Source organism: Trachemys scripta, chromosome 3 (assembly GCF_013100865.1).
Source record: "Trachemys scripta elegans isolate TJP31775 chromosome 3, CAS_Tse_1.0, whole genome shotgun sequence".
In the NCBI taxonomy this organism is placed as follows: domain Eukaryota; kingdom Metazoa; phylum Chordata; order Testudines; family Emydidae; genus Trachemys; species Trachemys scripta.
Window position 1 is genome coordinate 39,868,812 of NC_048300.1, and position 19,606 is coordinate 39,888,417.

The 19,606-nt window shown below is 47.0% G+C and overlaps 1 long non-coding RNA gene across 2 annotated transcripts in view; it reads left to right on the top strand.

The window, feature by feature from the left end:
* Positions 1-6,640: 6,640 nt before the first annotated feature.
* LOC117874039 overlaps positions 6,641-19,606 on the top strand; it is a 31,492-nt gene continuing 18,526 nt past the window's right edge. For both annotated transcript variants that reach the window (XR_004644872.1, XR_004644873.1), the window contains exon 1: positions 6,641-6,789. This is a non-coding gene — a long non-coding RNA (uncharacterized LOC117874039). The remainder of the gene's footprint in view (positions 6,790-19,606) is intronic.

Genomic DNA, 19,606 nt, shown 5'->3' on the forward strand with positions numbered 1-19,606 from the left:
TTCATGAGGTGACATTACCAGTTGTTCTCAAGTGTTTGGACAAGCATCAAACGCCAACCAAATTTGTGAACTTTGCTCATAAATCCCAAACATATCATAATTTTTGCACCAATTATTTTTGTCTGAAAATTCATAATGAACAGTGTTTTATTTGTTACTCAACGTCCATCCTTTCTTATTCTCCTTATTAAGAAGTTTCAGTTAGGGAGCAGAAACAATATGATGGCCAAAATTTTCAAAAATTATGTTGGAAGTTAGACTCCAATATCCATACTGAGGCAGCTAAATGAATGGTCTGACTTTCAGATGTTAAAACAATGACCAACTCTTAGCCTCAAGAGACGAGATTGACCTCAGCTGACCTTTGACATAAGGCTTTCCTCCGCCCCGCATTTTTCCTCCAGCTCCTCTTTGTTCCAGCAGGGAATACTTAACACAAAATTTGCAACATCACAGTCATTCCCATGGCAACTGATTGCGAAATAATTAACAGAAGATTTTGATCGCTATCCTCAGACTTCAGCTGGAAAAGAAACTAGGTTGTGACCTGAGGGAGAAATATATGATTCAGAAATAAATAACAGCAACAAGGGAATGCAGAACCACGGTGTTGTATTAAATTGCTTTGGGGATAAACTGAACCAAAGCCATGCTGTTTATATATAGCATTAGATCTGGAGCCCAGCTTCCCCAAGGTTGCTAGTGTTTGAATTCAATGTTCCTATTCAGACGATTATTAAGTGCCCTGCACTGGGACATTCAAACCCTGATAGGGAATGGATCTAAACTCCCAAAACTTTGGGTATGTGTTACATTCAAAGTTCTGGTTCTACACAGAGACAGGTCCAAGCCATGATGATCTGATCCAGCCCTAGATCTGAATGCCCCCAAATTTCAGAGAAGTTGGATCCAGTTAATTTGGCTTACCTCATCTGAGTAAATGTTCTTTCAGTTGAAGTTCCCTCCAGCTGAAAGTTCTTCTTTTGATGGAATGTGGGACTGTTTATTCTTATGCTTTCACTCAATTGAATGTTTTCATTTGCACCGATAATCACATCAGTTTACTGCCCAGAGTTTATCTCTCTGTGAGAGATAAAGCCGCATCACTGCTAGAATATGCTACTGCTGATGGGAATGTGCTTTTAACTAAACATCTTTAAAACATTTTAAGAACAAAATACATTACCCCACTTGAAATTTTCTCCCCTTAATTGTGCAAAAGTTACTCAAATACATTTGTTTCAAAAATAAGTCATAACCAAGCTGCGGGTTGCAATGCCCGCTGTTAATTTAAGGAAATTACATGAGACAGAGGCAGCAAAGATGTACTCAGATAAGCTGAAAATTATTCAGATAGTGAACAGATGAACCAGTTAGTTGTACACTTATAACTTAAATTCAGGTTAAGAGTACAATCTGTGGGAAAACCCCCAAAGCAATCTTTGATCATAAAAAATTTGGTATACCATATTCTTGGAATAAGCATAATTCCTCTGATTTAGATCTTCTTGGACCTTGTGTATAGTAGCTAATCTTCTTTGGTTTGCTATATAAACACAGTTGTGCATACCAGGTTAAGTGTATCTAGAAGGCATTCCTACATCCTGCTGCTATGGACATTTTGACTAACCCATTACTGCTGCCTGATTTGTGTACATGAACTCATTCAGTGCTTTATTACATTAGTTTTATTAGACGAGAAGATGGGTTTCTTTATGAACAGGGTGCCATGGAAGCAGAACAGGTTCTCATCGCTTTTTGTTCAAATAGAGCTGATATACATTTGAGAATTGCTGCCTGCAGTGCACAGTTAAGTGCATAGTGCAGATGTGTAAAACTAGCAGTTTCAGTCCACAGGGATTCATGAAAATAATTCCTTAAGGCTTTATCTTTGTGTATTCATACGCATGGATTTCAGGTCTGAATGAACCCAAATGCAGTGAAAGTGAAACACAATTAAAATCTCCAAATTTGGGGAATCCCACAAAATTGCGGTGTCCCATTTGGCACCCACTCCAAAGTATAAATTAGCCCAGATTTGCTTGCAAGTCTTATTGAAAGGTTCACACACCTTTCAAATGAGCTTGGCCCAAAGTTTCACCCAACACTGATATTGCTACAGTAGTTTAGCGTGGCTAAAGGACCAGATTTTCAAGAGAGCTGAGTTCCCATTTTGGGCACTTTAAGGAAGTGGCTACATTTCCAAAAGTGCCTGGTACCCAGCAGCTCCCACTGAGAGGGGCCGTTGAGAGCAATATAAAATTGCTGAGAGCTGTTCATTTATGAAAATTCAATCATTTATTTAGGTGCCTGAATGAGAGCTGCTGGTTTCTGAGTTCTTTTGAAAATCTGGGCTATGGCGTATAAAATATGGCCTCCAAAAATTCCCCTAAAGCAGCAGACGATATAAAAAAGTCATAGGACTACTGATGTGCAGCACAGTCAGTGGAAGTAGGACTTTTTAAAATATTGAATGGGAAGAGAAAATGTTTCAGACAAAAACATTCTAATCTCATCAAGTTATTAAAATTAAGTGCAACTCCCTCTGCCCTTGTTACTGCATTGTTAATATTGAGATCTCACACAAGAAACTTAACACATTCTTCCCAGTGCACCACTTTGGTCACACACCAGGAACACAGTATTATAGGCCCAGAAATCAACTGTCCCAGCGCAACAGCTGCCTTTGGTGGGTTTGAAGCTACAATCATCCATGATAAAGTCTGAGAAGTAGGAGCCTTCTCCAAGGATGGTGGCATGTTTCTCAACCTTTTCATACTGGTGAGCCCTTCTTCGAAGTCAAAACTTTTCATGACTTCCTTACATTTCTTGTAAATGTAACAGTAAAACATGTATCAGTGATAACAATGTTAAGCCTATACAATTTATGTCTGTGTATGTTTCAAGAAGCTGACAGAGAATACTTGATCTTCAAGGGTATGGGGGTGCAGGAGCGAGACTTTCTTTGCTTCAGATTGTAATACAGTTTTCAACACATTGCAGAGCCCCTGATTGCCTTTTCATGAACCCCCTGGGAGGATCACATCCTACCAGTTGAGAAACACTGGTCTTGTAGTTAAGACACTGGACTGAAACTCAGAGATCTGGGTTCCATTCCTGGCTGTGCCATAGACTTCTTGTGTGACCTTGGGTAACTGATAATCCCTATGGGTGAAATCTTGGCTCAATGGAAGTTTTGTCAGGATGTCATCACCTATGTGCCTCAGATCCTCCTCTTCATAAAGGGGATTATAAATTACTTCCCTAATTCACAGGGGTGTTGGGAGGATAAATCTATAAATAAATTGGAGCCATTCAGATCCTGCAGTGATGAGGCCATATAAATAGCATTACCATATTCACCTCTACAAATTTTATTGAACCAAAGAAACATCTGCTTTACTTGGGTTTTTTTGGTTGGTTGGTTTGTTTTTGTTTTTGTTGTTGTTGTTGTGTTTTGTTTACTATTCATCAGTAACTTAATGTCCTGGCATTTTTGGTCAGTCATTTTCCAGTCAAGAAAGAAACAGATATCAAGAGAGGCTCTGCCAGGTTAAAAAATCATTCATATATATATATATATATATATACACACACGGATTTCTCTTTCTGGCTAAATCCTCTTGCAAAGACAGCAAGTAACAAGCGGGATGGATAGCAGCTGGAACAGCAGTGTTGAATGCAATGTGTGGCTGTACATATTTGGTACATTTATATTTCATTTTCTATTTGTTTAATGCTCAGCAGGAAGTAGAAATTCTCTGGGGGGTGGAATCATCCATGGCTGAAGACAAAGAGAGAGAAGAACATTAAAAATCATCTTCTTTATGAGCCTGCCTCCCACTGACTTCAACTGGAGCTAAGCTGGCCCTAATAGAGACGGGTGAACCTTAAAAGGCTCAGAGTTCAGGTTCAGTTCAGATAAACATCCAAAAGTTCATAGGCTTATCCAAACTATCTGATCCTCTAGAGCCCAAAATTGGGCTGGAAATCTCCAGAACAGCCTTTCTTGAGGGATTTCCTGCACTTCCACTTTTGGACAAAAATCAGAAGTGGGGGAAAAAAACAAGATGTATTAAATATTTCAGAATCACAACCTAGGTTCATTTCAAATTATGCTCCAAAACTAGGCCAATGCCTGAGTGCTTTTGCTATCCAAACTATTTTGGTCATCTCTTCTTTATAACAGCTTCTGAGCTGGAATCAGAGCACATATACTTAATCGCCTGGGGTTCCCCACCCTCTCTCCCCGACTCTTTTCACTGTTGGATTCTTACCCTTTTTCACAAGCAGCATTTTGTGGTTAGAATCAAGAACAGGTGGTACGATAAAGCTCTCTGCCTCCACACACACTACATACCTAACTGGAATATTCAGGTCTTGGTAACCTTGCAGAACATGTCTCTCGATCTAAAATATGTATTAAAGAGGAGGCAAGGAGGGAAAAGTGAGTATGGTGTAACAATTGACAACGTGTTGACATTCATAACAGAAACATTTCTCTTCAGTATGGTAGATGTTGGTTTGGCTCGTGGACACGGATACAGGAACTATGGCAGCAGCAATGTTATCAGCAACAACATGACCCTCGACTAAGATTTCATTGGCTTTCCCAAACCAGGTGATCACAAGAGTTTCATCTGCAGCATTAACTGTAATCGTTCTTTTTCTCTATTTTTAATGATGTTTGAGATTGAGATGGATCTTTGTTCCAGTATAGATAACGAATAGGTTGCAGGCACCTTTCTTCATCCATAGAAGTACTTAGTCAGAAAGACATGGGGCCAGTTTCATCCTGCTGTAGCTCCATGGAAGCTATACCTGAAGCCAACTACCAGGCAACTTTCCAAAAACAAATATCTCCCTTTCAGTTATTTGGTACTGTGCATATACAATAGTAGTACCGTATGTGTGAGGCTTAAGTGACTATTTTCAGTGTCTGATCAGGGATATATAGACTCCTTCTCTTCCCCTGCTGCCAACTAGAAAAAAAACACTTCGATTTCTATTGTGCCACTGCAACTTTCTAATTAAATAGGCACCAGAAAGGACCAGTTACTCTATGGCAAGACCTCACATACTGTCCACACCTTTCCTGAAACTGGCTACACCCTTCTTGGTGTTTAAGCTCCTAAAGGCACAAGCACCTCTTAAATGGTGTTAATCATAAGTGAATAAAGCTTTCTGATCTCTTTGGTGATTCTCAGCTATAGTAACTACTGAAGAAAGAACCTTATAAAAGCTCTGTTTCCATGCTCCATCCACGGTTTTCCACTTCCCTCTCCTTCTCTCACCAGTGCAGTCTGGTCTCAGACTTGCCTCCCATCGTAAGTTGGCTCAAATCCTTGAAGCAGTTTGAATTTTCCAGTGACCCTACATAATGCATTTTACAGCAGAGTTTTTACTCTTTTGCCCCTCCCCTTTACTGGAAGCCCAAAGTGTATGATTTCAGACTCATCATGAAGTCTTACGGTCAAGTGGCGGCTGAAACTTGTGTCTCTGGTAAACAGTTTGCTGCCGTCTTGCAGAGAAGCTCATCCTGTGAGATCTACTCAGCCACTGAGGAGAAGCGGGCTTACGCATGAAACCAGCAGGGGTTCCAATGGAAGTTCTATGCCTAAATCCTCTGTGCATTGGTAACCAGGGGCATACATTTGCATGCGCATATATAGCTCTCTGTATCTTCTTACCATATGGTGCATCAATCCCTTCGGAGGCTACGGACAGGTTTTCTTTTTCATGAAACTAAGTACTATCGGCCACATTCAGGCACAGCAGCAGTTTACCCAAAACAGATATATCCTTGACACTGCATTCATGTGAGCCTAAATCAAGACTGCCCATGGCTCCACACACAGTCCTCTATATAGACCCTTCCTGCCAGAACACAGCCCCTACACATCCAGCAAGCTGAAAATTCCCTTCTGCAGCAGCCCCTACCCCATGTGAACTCCATAAATCCTGGTGAAGCCAGAACCAGAGACATGGCTCCCCTCGTCCCCGTAAGCCTAGCCCTGGTGTTCTTTAAATGCCCCAATAGGACCTCATAGTGATGAGGTCCACAAGGCTCCAAAGAAGCAATAACTCTTTAATTTATTTGTATAAAACTTGGAGCAGCAGCCTACCTGTAATGTTTTTGTCAAGCCCTGGTAAAAGACCAACGCTGATTTTATACCCTGGGCTTGGATTCTGTCAAATATCTAATAAAAAAAAATGTAAGAAAAATAAGAAGTAGCCGATCCAAGAACTGGCAGTGCCTGTATTCAGGGATTCAATCATTCCCCTGCCCCCCTTCATCCCACTCCTCCTCTTCCTCTGCCCCACTCTCTCACTTACTTGGAAGATGTTATTGTTTAATATGGCACATTCCCAAGCTGCTAGACCAGGACACTAAAATTATTCACTGACTTTACTGTACTCCTCTACCAGTCAGTCATTTTTTAAGCTTTCAGCCCCCCCGTTCCCCACCACTCCCCAATGAAATTCTCTCTGAGGTTTCTCCCCCCACCTCCACCACCCTTCCCCGGCTGCCCCCGACATCCCCAGCCCTCCTCCCCCCCCCTTTATTAGGCAGGATCTGGAAAAAAGAAATCAAGGCCAAGCTCAACAAAACCACTGCTGCGCAGTAGCGGCCTTTTTCACGCACAGATGGTCAGCCAGAAGAATGAGAGCTTTATAAGACAGACATCATGCTGATCCTTGGAATCCCGTTCTCCCGGACCTCGTCAGGAGTTTTTCATCACCAAAGTGGATAATAAGTCTGTCAGGCACCTCGTACAGATCAAACAGGTATTAATAAAAACAGTTTTAAAAGGAAAATACCATAGTGACTGAATTCACAAGAAACTGAGAATCTTAATGCAAGAGTTAAAAAATTTGTGTTATGGTTACGCATGACCAATATTTATGTCAACAGTGGTTTATGGCAGGTTGCTAATAAGCAGAGAATGCACTGGTGTGTATGTACAGGGTTTGCACTTTAATGGCAACATGTTCAGTAGCCAAAGTCTATGTACAGTTGTGTATTTACATGCATTAACAAATTGTGTTTCCATATGACCATTGAGGTGTTTAACTGTACATGGTCACGTGCAATTGCACAATTTGCATGTGCAATGGCAGTATTCACATTTGCAAGTATATGATCGATAGATACAAAATATCACTGTATAACTTTAATTTTTTTTTTACCCAAAACAGAGTTTTGATAACAGATTTTTTCCCCCAAAAGAGCAAAAAGCTGAAGCCCCAGTCTCCTCTATGGTAGCTATACAAAGCAGGGTTTGTAAGTGTCAATAAAAGCATGCAAAGATCATATAAGAAGACATGTATAACACTAGTGTTTGCCAGCCCAAGAATATAAGCAAGCATTTATGGCATGGTATAATATTTTTGGACACTATAATTTTTCTGCAGCCCTGACAAAAGAAGTGATGCAAAAGAGAACTGCCAAATTCAGTTTGAACTAACAATGTTCTTTGGCACATTCAACTCTCTGCTTCTGCCACAAATGGAAATCTTTAGTGCTTTTGTGATTTAATTATTTTAAAATCTAAATAGAAGGAAATAATATGCATATTTTCACCTCCCACAGATAAGGAAGATTTTAAAAGGCAGCATTTTTTCTATCGTTAATGCTTCTGCTCCTTAAAACATGTCCTAGGACAGTGTAATTGAGGACTTTTGAGATTTACTTAAAGAAAATTTGTCCCTACCAGTGCTGCCCACGCCCTGTTTGAGGGGTAAACCAGTCTTAGGACCCTTCCAACGGTCCCCATCAGTGCGGCACCGCTCCTCGCCACAGGGGGTGTCCAGTCAACACTCATCTGAGCAGCGTCACCAGTCCCTGGATGTGGGTCGGTTTGCCTGCCGGAGTCCCCGACATCGGTCCACAGACTCCAGGCAGCGTTCCTTGAGCTTGAGGCAGCAATCGCCAGTGGGCTGGCACAGACCTACAGAGATACGGACCCAGTCCTCAGAACCTCAGTGCTGGGAGCACCTGAGCGCTCTCCCAGCGCACAGCACCACTCCGGAGGGTCGAGATGCCAGTCCCCGGAGCCCCGTCACTGGTCGCTATACCGCCAGTACAGTTCACTATGAGCGTGTCGACGGTCTCTGACACATCGGTCTTCTCGCTCCCATTTCTGCTCCCGATCTATAGAGCGGCACTGCTCTCTAAGAATAAGGCGTCGATCGCTGGGGTACCATTGCAGATCTGCTGAACGCCACCACCAGTCGCTAGGATCGTGGCACCATGAGCCATCGCCCTCCTACAGAACCTCTGAAGAGGTTCAGGGCTAGAGCCAACAGGATCCGGGTAGACAGGCAGCCTCAGCACTGTCCTGGTCCCCCCAGACATGTATCCCCCTCCTCGGGCTCTGACAACGAGGAGGAGATTCTGCCCATGGACCAGGGCCGCCCATCAGGGGCATCAGCATTTCCCGCTGGGCCACCAGTGGCAGCATGGCCACAGGGCCAGTGGCCTGCCCCCTGGCAACTCTGGAACCCCTGGGGGTTTCCCCAACCATCACAGGGACATAGGTCAGCCTCAGAGACATCCGACAGTCAGCGACAGTCTCCCACCCATCCCTGGACTCGGCCATGGAGTCAGAGCGGGCTCCCCAGGTTCAACCAGCCTCAGTTCAGGCTCCCACGGCAGAAGTGGCAGAGCTGGCAGATACCGCCCATACCTGCCTCCTCCTCATCTTCACCTGATGAGGCGATAGTGGGAGCCTCTCACCCAGTTCTCCAGGACAATGCCAAAGTTCACCACGAGCTCTTAAAGAGGTTGCTTCCAACATGTGGCTGGAAGCTGAGGAGTTGGTAGAGCCCTTGGACTCCTTATTTGACGTACTCAGGACGGCATCCCCAGCCAGGGTGACATTGCCAGTACAGGAGGGGGTGGCAAAAATCACTAAGGCCCTGTGGCAGACACCTTCCTCACTGCGCCCCCATCTCCAAGAGGGCAGAGTGGAAATACTACATCCCCGCCAAAGGGTACAAGTCTCTTTACACCCACCCTGCCCCTGGTTTTGTTGGCAGCCAATGAGCACAACAGACAGGCCAACCGGGATCGATGCCCAAGAATAAGGGAGGCAAAGAGAGGCTCCAGCTGAGAGTGGCCGCTATGATTTTAATATCTGGCAGTGCATGGCCAAGTTCTCGGATGCACTGCCAGAGGAACCCAGGAAGGAATTCCTGGCGATTCTGGATGAGGGCAGGGCAGTAGCCAGGGCAGCCCACCAAGAAGCCTCAGATGCGGCAGACTCTGCAGCCCAAACCATGGCCTCGGCGATTTCAATGAGGCGGGTGTCCTGGTTGCAGTCGTCGGGCCTTTCGACGGAGGTTTAACAGTCCATCCAGGACCTCACGCTCAATGGTCTGGCACTAGTTTTCAGAACAGACAGACAGCAAATTGCATGGCCTGAAAGACTCCAGGGCTATCTTGCGCACTCTGGGCCTGTACACACCAGGGCTGGCAAGGAAGTGGCTTAAGCCGCAACAGACCCATAGGTTTGGGAGCCAACCTCAGTCAGAGCCCATCCGTAGAAAGGGCAAGGGATATAAGCGCTGGCAAGGCCATCAGCCAGCATCCTCTACTCACTCAAGCTCCACCCATAACCAACTGGGTGGTAAGCAGGCATCTTGAGGTGCAGCCAAGGGCGACCTGCCAGCCTGTGTCCTGGATCCTGCTCCCTCATTATTTTCCAACTGCCTGTCCCCCTTCCTCCCTGCCTGGACCTCTATAACATCAGACCAGTGGGTCCTCAGCACAGTAGCAGAGGGATATACCTTCCAGTTTATTTCTATCCCCATCCCCCCTCCCTGTCTCTCTTCAGGGACCCTTTCTCACGAGCATCTGCTCATTCCGGAGATACAAGGTTTCTCCAGGTGGCAGCCATGGAAGAAGTCCTGCTTCATTTAAGGGGCAAGGGGTTTTACTCCTGCTATTTTTTGATCCCAAAGGCCAAAGGGGGTCTACGTCCCACCTCAGCCTGCAGAACCTCATCAAGTATTTCAAGAAGTTGAAGTTTCGCATGTAAGTCTCCCTTACCTCAATCATTCCTTCCCTGGATCCAGGTGACTGGTACGCTGCCCTCGATCTGAAAGACACTTACTTTCACATGTCGATATTCCATGCTCACACATGGTTCCTACGGTTCATAGTTGAGAATGCCCACTACCAATTTGTAGTGCTCCCGTTTGGCCTGGCAACAGCGCCAAGAGTGTTTACAAAATGCATGCCGGTGGCGGCGGCCTACATCAGGCGTCAGGGTATCCAGATTTTCCCATACCTCAATGACTGGCTATCAAGGGCCACTCCAGGGCCCAAGTCCAATGCAGCATCAAGATACTGCAAGCCACCCGTTGAGCTCTGGGCCTGCTGATAAATGAACAAAAGTAAACGTTAGTCCCGGTCCAATGGATAGAGTTTATCAGGGCAGTACTCGACTCTACCCAAGCCAGAGCATTCCTGCCAGAGGCCAGATTCAGGACAATGTCACATCTAATTACCAGCGTTACCGCACAACCCGCTCACCACAGCCTGGGTCTGTCTCAAACTATTAGGTCCTAAGGCAGCATACACGTATGTTGTCCACCATGCAAGGCTCAGACTGCATCCCTTCAAATGTGCTAGCGGCAGTCTACTCCCCGGCCAGACATCACCTGGACAAGGTCATCACAGTCCCTCCAAAGGTACTTACCTCTCTGCAGTGGTGGACCGATCCGAGGTTGGTGCTGGAAGGAGTGCCATTCGAAAGTCCACAACCCACAATCGCCTTGATATAGGATGTGTCTAACCTCGGTTATGGACTCAAGGAACATAGTCTCAAAAGGATCTCACATTACATATAAACAACAGGGAGCTCAGGGCCATCCATCTTGGTGTCTGCCTGCAGTATCTTCCGCAGCTGTCCGGTTGGGTGGTGCAGGTGCTGACAGACAACACGGCCTCGATGTTCTATGTCAACAGGCAGGAGGGGGCACGCTCGTCAGCCCTCTGCCAGAAGGCCCTCCGCCTGTGGGACTTTTACATTCAGCATGCGATCCACCTGAAAGCCTCACATCTTTCCGGCATCCAGAACACACTGGTGGATCGCCTCGGTGGGTCCTTTTTCTCTCACCACGAGTGGTTACTCCACTCTGAGGTCATCAAGGCACTCTTCCAGAAGTGGGGATGCTCCCTGCGTGGACTAATTCACCACCAGACAGAACAGAAAGAGTTGTCAGTTCTGCTCTCTCCAAGGCCTCGGCAGAGGCTCCCTTTCCAATGCCTTTCTCCTGTCATGGTCAGGAGACCTGATGTACGCCTTCCTGCCAATTCCGCTCATCAGCAAAGTCCTCTCAAAAATCAAGCGGGACAAGGCACGAGTCATTATGATCGCCCCAGCGAGGCCGTGGCTGCACTGTGGCCACTGTCCAACCGCCCAGACCTATTCTCGCAGGATCACAGTCAGCTCCTGCACCCAAACCTTACCACTCTCCACCTCGTGGCTTGGGTGTGCGTAGCTGAACCCAGAGGAACAGGCCTGCTCTAGTCAGGTACAGCAGATTCTCTTGAAAAGCAGAAAGTCCTCCACCAGAGCGACTTACCTGGCAAAGTGGAAGCGCTTCTCTTGCTGGGCATCGGAGTGCAACATCTCCCAGACCCAGTCATCTCTGCAGTCCATCCTGGGTTACCTGCTTCACTTAAAACACCAGGGCCTCACCTTCTCTTCAATCAAGGTGCACCTGGCAGCCGTATCAGCCTTCCACACTCGCGTCCAGAGTAAATCAGTATTCTCACACTAAATGTCAATCTGGTTCCTTAAGGGCCTTGAGCGGCTCTTCCCACTGATCCAGGACCTGGTCCCCAATGGGACCCTTTGAGTCTATGGCTGCTTGCTCCCTTTCCCGTTTGTCACTGAAGATTGCTCTCCTTGTAGTGATTACTTCAGCGAGGCGTGTATCCGAGATTAAAGCCCTCACTTCGGAGCCTCTATATACGGTATTCTACAAGGGACAAGGTCCAGCTGTGGCCCCATCCGGCTTTCCTGCCTAAGGTGGTGTCACATTTCCATGTCAACCAGGATATCTTCCTTCTGGTGTTCTGTCCAAAGCCTCACTCAACCAATGAGGAGAGGCAGCTGCACACTATAGATGTCCGGTGCACCCTGGCGTTTTACGTGGAGCGCACCAAGCCCTTCTGCAGGTCGACCTAGCTCTTTATCGTGACAGCTGACAGGATGAAGGGCCTTCCGGTGTCCTCTCAGAGGATTTCAAATTGGGTCACCACCTGCATACATACTTGTTATAAGTTGGCACAGGCTGTGCCTCCACTGATAGCGAAGGACCACTTGACTAGGGTTAAGGTGTCTTCAGCTGCCTTCCTGGTGCATGTCCCTATCCAGGACATCTGCAGGGCCGTAACGTGGTCTTCAGTACACCCCTTCATGATGCATTACACCATCACCCAGGAAGTCAGAGATGATACTGGATTTGGCAGAGCTGTGTTGCAATCAACACATCCATGAACTCTTACCCGCCACCAATGGTACTGCTTGGGAGTCACCTACAATGGAATGGACATGAGCAAGCACTCAAAGAAGACAAGACAGTTACCTTTACAGAACTGGCGTTCTTCGAGATGTGTTGCTCATGGCCATTCCATGACCCACCCTCCTTCTCCACTGTTGGAGTTTCTGGCAAGAAGGAACTGAGGATGGGGGGAGCTGGCAGTGCCCCTTATATCAGTGCATACGCAAGCCATTCCAGAGGGCGCCAGAGCTGGTCCCCTATGGATACCACCGAAGGAAAAACTTCTGGCACTGGTCCATATGGCAAGCACACACACCTACAATGGAATGGACATAAGCATCACATCTCAAAGAACACCAGTTACGAAAAGGTAACTATCTTTTGGCTTCCTCTTTATGACCAGTTGATGTCTGACCATAATCCAAGTAAAATAGAGGTGGGAAGAGTAGGAAGAGAAAAACACTGACGTCCCCCCATTTTAAGGGCATCTGCTTTTCAATTGTCAAGATCGTTCTATTACTCTCTTCACTGCTCCTGGACACAAAGATAACAAAGTGGCAAGAAACATCTAGCCAGATTCTCAGATGAAGACAAACTATGCACTAATCTGCACTATTGCGACTGGTTCAGCTGTGCCACTATAGCGCTTTAGTGAAGATGCTCCTATACCTACTGGAGACCTTCTCCCATTGGCGTAGCTAATCCACCTCCCCCGAGAGGCAGCAGCTATGTCAACATGAGAAGCTCGCCCACCAACACAGGGGTTTAGGTCGGTATAACTACAGTAGAGCCTCAGAGTTACGGACACCTCGGGAATGGAGGTGGTTCGTAACTCTGAATGTTCGTAACTCTGAACAAAACATTATGGTTCTTTCAGAAGTTTACAACTGAACATTGACTTAATACAGCTTTCAAACTTTACTATGCAGAAGAAAAATGCTGTTAATTTAAATGAAACAAGCATAAAAACAGGTTTCAGAATGGTAGCCCTGTTAGTCTGTATCAGCAAAAACAACGACAGATTAGGCCTGAATAAAGACTGGGAGTGCTTGGGTCATTACAAAACCTAAACCTAATTTCCCCAATACTAATTTCCCCCTACTGTTACATACATTCTTGTCAACTGTCTGAAATGGGCCACTCTCATTACGACTTCAAAAGTTATTTTACCTCCCTTGGTATCCTGCTGTAAATTGAATTGTCTCATTATACTGACCTCACACTGGGTAAGGCAAATCACATCTTTTCATGTATTTATACCTGCTCCTGTATTTTCCACTCCATGCATCTGATGAAGTGGGTTCTAGCCCACGAAAGCTGATGCCCAAATAAATTTGTTAGTCTCTAAGGTGCCACATGCACAGAAACAGTTTCCTTACCTTGTTGAATCTTTTTTTAAGCCTTCCCTTTATTTTTTTTAGTAATTTACGTTTAACACGGCACTGTACTTTATTGGGTGGGGGACAGGGCTTGTGGTTTTGTTGTTGTTGTTGTCTCTGCTTCTGCCTAATTGCTTACTTCCGGTTCCAAATGAGGTGTGTGGTTGACCAGTCAGTTCGTAACTCTGGTGTTCGTAACTCTGAGGTTGTACTGTACATCACTCGGGGCTGTGGATTTTTCACACCCCTGAGCAACATAGTTATACTGATATAGGTCTGTGGTGTAGACCTGACCTGAGAAATGAAAAACACCAAGAGGATGTCACGCTGGGGCTCAGTACACTGGCTTCTGAATCAATTCTGCGTATAATTTCAGGTCTCAGCTGAGGAACTGCCAATGAGGATCATGTTACAATTCATGAAGGAGATACAAGGGCAGAGCTGTCAAAGCCTTCAGAGAACTTGGCTTCCCTATGCCTCCCTCAAGCTGGTGCTGTCAACTCTTCAACAGCATTAACTTGGCCCTTCTGGCATCTTTCTCATTCATAATAAATTTAATTTTAGGGGCATTTTTCCATTAACTCAAGCGTATTGACTTGGATTCTCCATGCTTCTCCTTTATCCAAGTCTGTGCCATAAAACTAACAATGACTGTGCAAAAGTGACAAGGAGAGACACAGCTCTGTGAAGCACAGATCCAAATACACAGAATTTGGAGACAAAGAAAAATTAGTTACTGAATAGCAGACTGATATTTTTCAGTGTTTTGCTGCTTAAACTAAAGAACAAAAGCCATAGGCCCAGATCCTCACAGTTATTTTGCTCCTAACTTCCACTGAAATCAATGGAAATTAGGAATCTAAATACTTTTAAGGATCTAGGCCCTACTTATTTTAAGAAACAAAACAAAAACATTCCTTTAAATATGTAATATCGGATATAGTCCAATCTTCATAGTCACATTCAACTATTCTTTTATCAAAGTCTTGTATGTAGCCTTTAAACATGAGAAAGTTACTCACCTTGCAGTAACTAAGGTTCTTCGAGATGTGTGTCCCTGTGGGTGCTCCACACCAGTGCCGTAACAAGGGCGAGGCAAGTGAGGCACTAGCCTCGGGTGCACAAAGGGGAGGGGCGCAATCACCTCCTGTCCGCCTCCGCCTCCTCCCCTGAATGCTCCGCCCCTGCTTCTCCGAGCCCCCCACTTCCCACAAATCAGTTGTTCGCACGGGAAGCCTGGGAGCACAGAGAAACAACCGGCGGCGTGCTCAGGCCCAGGGAGGCAGAGCAGAGGTAAGCTAGGGTAGAGAGTGCAGGGCCGGGTCTAACTTTTTTGCTGCCGCCCCAAGCAAAAAAAAAAAAGAGGGGGGGGTGCTGCGCTGCTGCGGTGCGGCCGGAGAAGCAAGGCGCGGGGGGGGGGGGGCAGTGCGGCCAGAGGGGCAGGGGGGGGGCAGGGCGGGGCGGGGGGGGAGGAAGGGGGGGGGGGGGCCGCCGGAGGAGCCAAGGGGGGGGGGGGACGCGGCCGGAGGAGCCAAGGGAGGGCACGGCACGGTGGAGCCAAGGGGAGGGGGGCCGCAATTTTATATTCTTGCCTTGGGCGCAAAAATAGCTAGTTACAGCTCTGCTCCACACAAGGTGACGGTGTGTCCCAGTGCTGTTGATCGGAGATCTTTGGTAGCAGTGCCTGGTCGGGATGCACGCACTCAGCTGCTGTATCGTGGCAGCGTTAGGGTCTGCCTGAGCATGCGCGTCCCACAGCCCCCTCAGTTCCTTCTCTACCGTAGAGTTGTCTGATTAGTACTCCAAATAGAGGGGAGGAGGGTGGATAGTGGAGCACCCACAGGGACACACATCTCAAAGAACCTCAGTTACTGCAAGGTGAGTAACTTTCTCTTCTTCTTCAAGTGCTGTCCCTTTGGGTGCTCCACTCCAGATGAATGTGAAGCAATACCCACTATGGTTGGTGGGATTTTGGAGTTGCGTGAGGGATAACAGTAGACAATACCGTATGGCCGACTATGGTGTCTGCCATGGTATCCAGTGGGATAGTATAATGTTTGCAAATGTGTGGTCAGATGTCCATGTGGCCGCCTTGCATATGTCTGTAATAGGTACGTTGTGGAGGAAGGCAATGGATGTTGACATTGCTCTAGTAGAATGAGTTCTAACACTCTGGTGGTTGAATATTCTGGGTCTGATAGCAGGATCTGATGCAGTCCAATATCCACTTGGAGAGTCTCTGCTTAGTGATAGCCTCACCCTTTGATCTCTCGGTAGTAGAAACAAATAGCCTAAGGGATTTATGAAATGGTTTAGTTCTGTCAAGATAGAATGCAAGAGCCCGTCGGACGTTGAGGGTATGTAACGCCGCTTCCTGTGGAGTTGTGTGAGGCTTGGGCTGGAATACAGGTAAGTGTATTGGTTGATTAAGGTGGAAGGTAGACACCACCTTGGGGAGAAATTTGGGGTGGGGCCGCATTTATTGTCTTTAGAGAAAATGGTGTAGGGGGGTAGGCCATCAGGGTGCTTATTTCACCAACCCTTCTCGTTGACGTTATGGCAACCAAGAAAGCCACTTGCATGGACATGTGGAGCAGGGATGAGGTAGCCAGGGGCTCAAAAGAAGGTTTCATAAGAGCGCAGAGAACTAGGTTGAGACTCCAGGAGGCTACTGGTGAATGAATCTCAGGGTAGAGATTTTGCAGGCCCGTGAGAAAGCGTTTCATGGTGGGGTGGGCGAAAAGTGACTAGCCATCCAGAGTGTCATGGAAGGTGGTAAGGGCCGCAAGGTGTATTCTGATAGAACTGAGCAAAAGCCCATCCTGTTTTAGTTCAAAAAGATAGTCTAAAATGTCAGGGAGAGTTGCAGTCTGGGGTGTCAGGCATCTGTGGAAGCACCAGATGGAGAAGCATTTCCACTTTTGCAGGTAAGTCTTACGAGTGTAGTCCCTTCTACTGTGCAGGAGGTCGTACTGGACCTGTTCTGAGCAGGCTAATTCATGGAATTAAAACCATGAAGGAACCATGATGTCAGATGGAGTTTCCGGGGCTGTGGATAAAGAAGCCGACCACAGTTCTGGGAGAGGAGATCTGGTCTGTCAGGGAGAGTCCTTGGAGGATAGATTGACATGCGTAGCAGGTAAGGATATCATGTCTGTCTGAGCCAAGCTGGGGCAATAAGTGTGACCCAGGCCTTGTCCTCTGTGATCTTGCGTAGAACCCTGTGTATCAGTGGAATCAGTGGAAAAGCGTACATGAGGGAGTTGTTCCAAGGAATGACGAATGTATCCCCTAGAGATGCGTGCCTGAGTCCTGCTCAGGAGCAAAATAGATGGCATTTGCGGTTTTGAGGAGTGGCAAACAGATCTATCGACGGAGTGCCCCAGTGGGAGAAGAGCTGTTGGAGTGTCATGGGATGTAATTCCCATTCGTATTCCTCGGAGAAGTGTCTGCTGAGTGTGTCTGTGGTAGTGTTGTGACACCCAGGCAGGTAGGAAGCGGTGATTTCTATGTGATGTTGTATGCACCAATTCCATAGACGGGTGGCTTCTGTGCACAGGGAGTGAGATCGTGCTCCTTCCTGCCTGTTGATGTAAAACATACATGCTATATTGTCCGTCAGAACTCGGATGGACTTGTTCTTTATGCTGGGGAAGAAAGTGAAGGCAAGCGTACCTGACGGCTCTGAGTTCTAGAAGATTGATGTGCAGACGCGTCTCTGAGAGGGACCAGCGGCCCTGTACCTTGTGGTCTCCTAGGTGCACTCCCCAACCTATCAGTGAAGCGTCCGTGGTGAGCGTGAGTACTGGGGAGTGTGGATAGAAGGGAACACCCGTTCATAGGTTCTCTGGTTTTGTCCACCAATGTAGGGAGGCCAATACGTTCAGTGGCGGAGTCAGTGTTATGCAGAAACTGTGTCTGCTGGGTTTGTAGTTGGAGTTGACCCAACGCTGAAGGCATCTCACGTGCAGCCTGGTGTATTTGACCACGAGGGTGGTAGCTGCCATGTGACCAAGAAGCTGTAGGCAGGTCCGTGCCTGTATTTTGGGGCGAACAGAGATTGTGTGTATGAGATGCGTAATAGTGAGGAATCTGTTGTGTGGAAGCAAGGCTCTGGTTCAAATCAAGTCCAGGTGAGCTCCAATGAACTCTATCTGCTGTGTAGGTATCAGGGTGGATTTTTGGAAATTTATTTGCAAGCCTAGACTGTGGAAAAGAGAGATGGTAAAATTCGTCGCTTTTAATGTCTCGTCATAGGAGCTGGCTTTGATAAGGCAGTCATCTAAGTAGAGGAAAAGTATAATCCCATGTTTGTGGAGGTTGGCTACAACTACAGCTAGGGTCTTGGAGAATACCCGCGGTGCTGTGGAGAGACCGAATAGAAGTACTCTGTATTGAAAGTGGTCGTGTCCGAGTGTGAATCGCAGGAAGCGTCTGTGTGCCGGATGAATGGATATATGGAAATCGGCGTCTTGTAGGTCGAGGGGTGTGAACCAGTCCCCTTGTTCCAGCGCGGGTATTATTGTGCCCAATGTGACCATCTTGAATTTTTGTACACGTACAAACTTGTTCAGTCGGCACAGGTCTAGTATAGGTCTCCACCCCCCGCCTTTCTTTTGGGTCAGAAAGTGGTGGGAGTAGAGCCCTTTTCCCCGATGTTGCGTCAGTACATGTTTGACTGCACCTAGGTGGAGAAGATGAGCCACCTCCATGCAGAGAAGGTGCTCATGAGAGGAGTCCTTGAAGAGGGACGGGGAAGGCGAAAGGATGGTCGGGGAAGATAAGAAAGGGATGGAGTAACCTGACTGAACTATTTCCAGGACCAGCGGTCCTACATGATCTGTTGCCAGACATGGTGGAAAGCCTGGAGGCGGTAGCCAAATGGGCAAATAGGCGGCGGAGTCAAGGGGTGGTCTTGTAGAGCCCCGACCAGCACTTCAAAATTGTTGTTTGTTATCCGATGGGTGGGAAGTGGTTGGTTGCACCTGGTTTTGCCTGGGCCTAGGAGGTCTGTTGCAGTTTCTCCCAGTGTCATACGGTCTGGACTGGGGTCGGTGATATTGTTGTGCGCGGGGCCTCTGATAAGGTTGATACCGTTATCTCCTAGGGATGGATGGGTATATGCCCAATGTGCGCAAAGTGGCTCTAGAGCAGGGATCGGCAACCTTTGGCACGTGGCTCGCCAGGGTAAGCACCCTGGTGGGCCGGACCCGTTTGTTTACCTGCCGCATCTGCAGGTTTGGCCGATCACGGCTCCCACTGGCCGCGGTTTGCCATCCCAGGTCAATGGAGGCTGCGGGAAGCGGCACAGGTCGAGGGATGTGCTGGCCGATCCCTGCTCTAGAGTCTTTCATAGTGTGAAGGACTTCATTCATTTTTTTGGAAAAAAAGTTTATGTTTGCAAAGGGAAGATCCTCCACTTTGGTCTGCAAATCTTTGGGGATGCCGGATGCAGACAGCCAGGAAGACTGGTGCATCACAACTGCAGTGGCAGTGGTGTGGGCTGCAGTATCTGCCATGTCCATGGACACTTGTAGTGCCATCCTAGACACCAATTGACCTTCGACAAGGTCTTGAAGTCCGCTCTCCTGTCCTCCGGGATATGGGAGGCAAAATCAAAGAGCTTGTTGTAGTTGTCATAGTCATAGTTTGCGAGGAGGGCGGAACAATTTGCAATTCTGAATTGTAGAGTAGAAGAGGTGTAAACC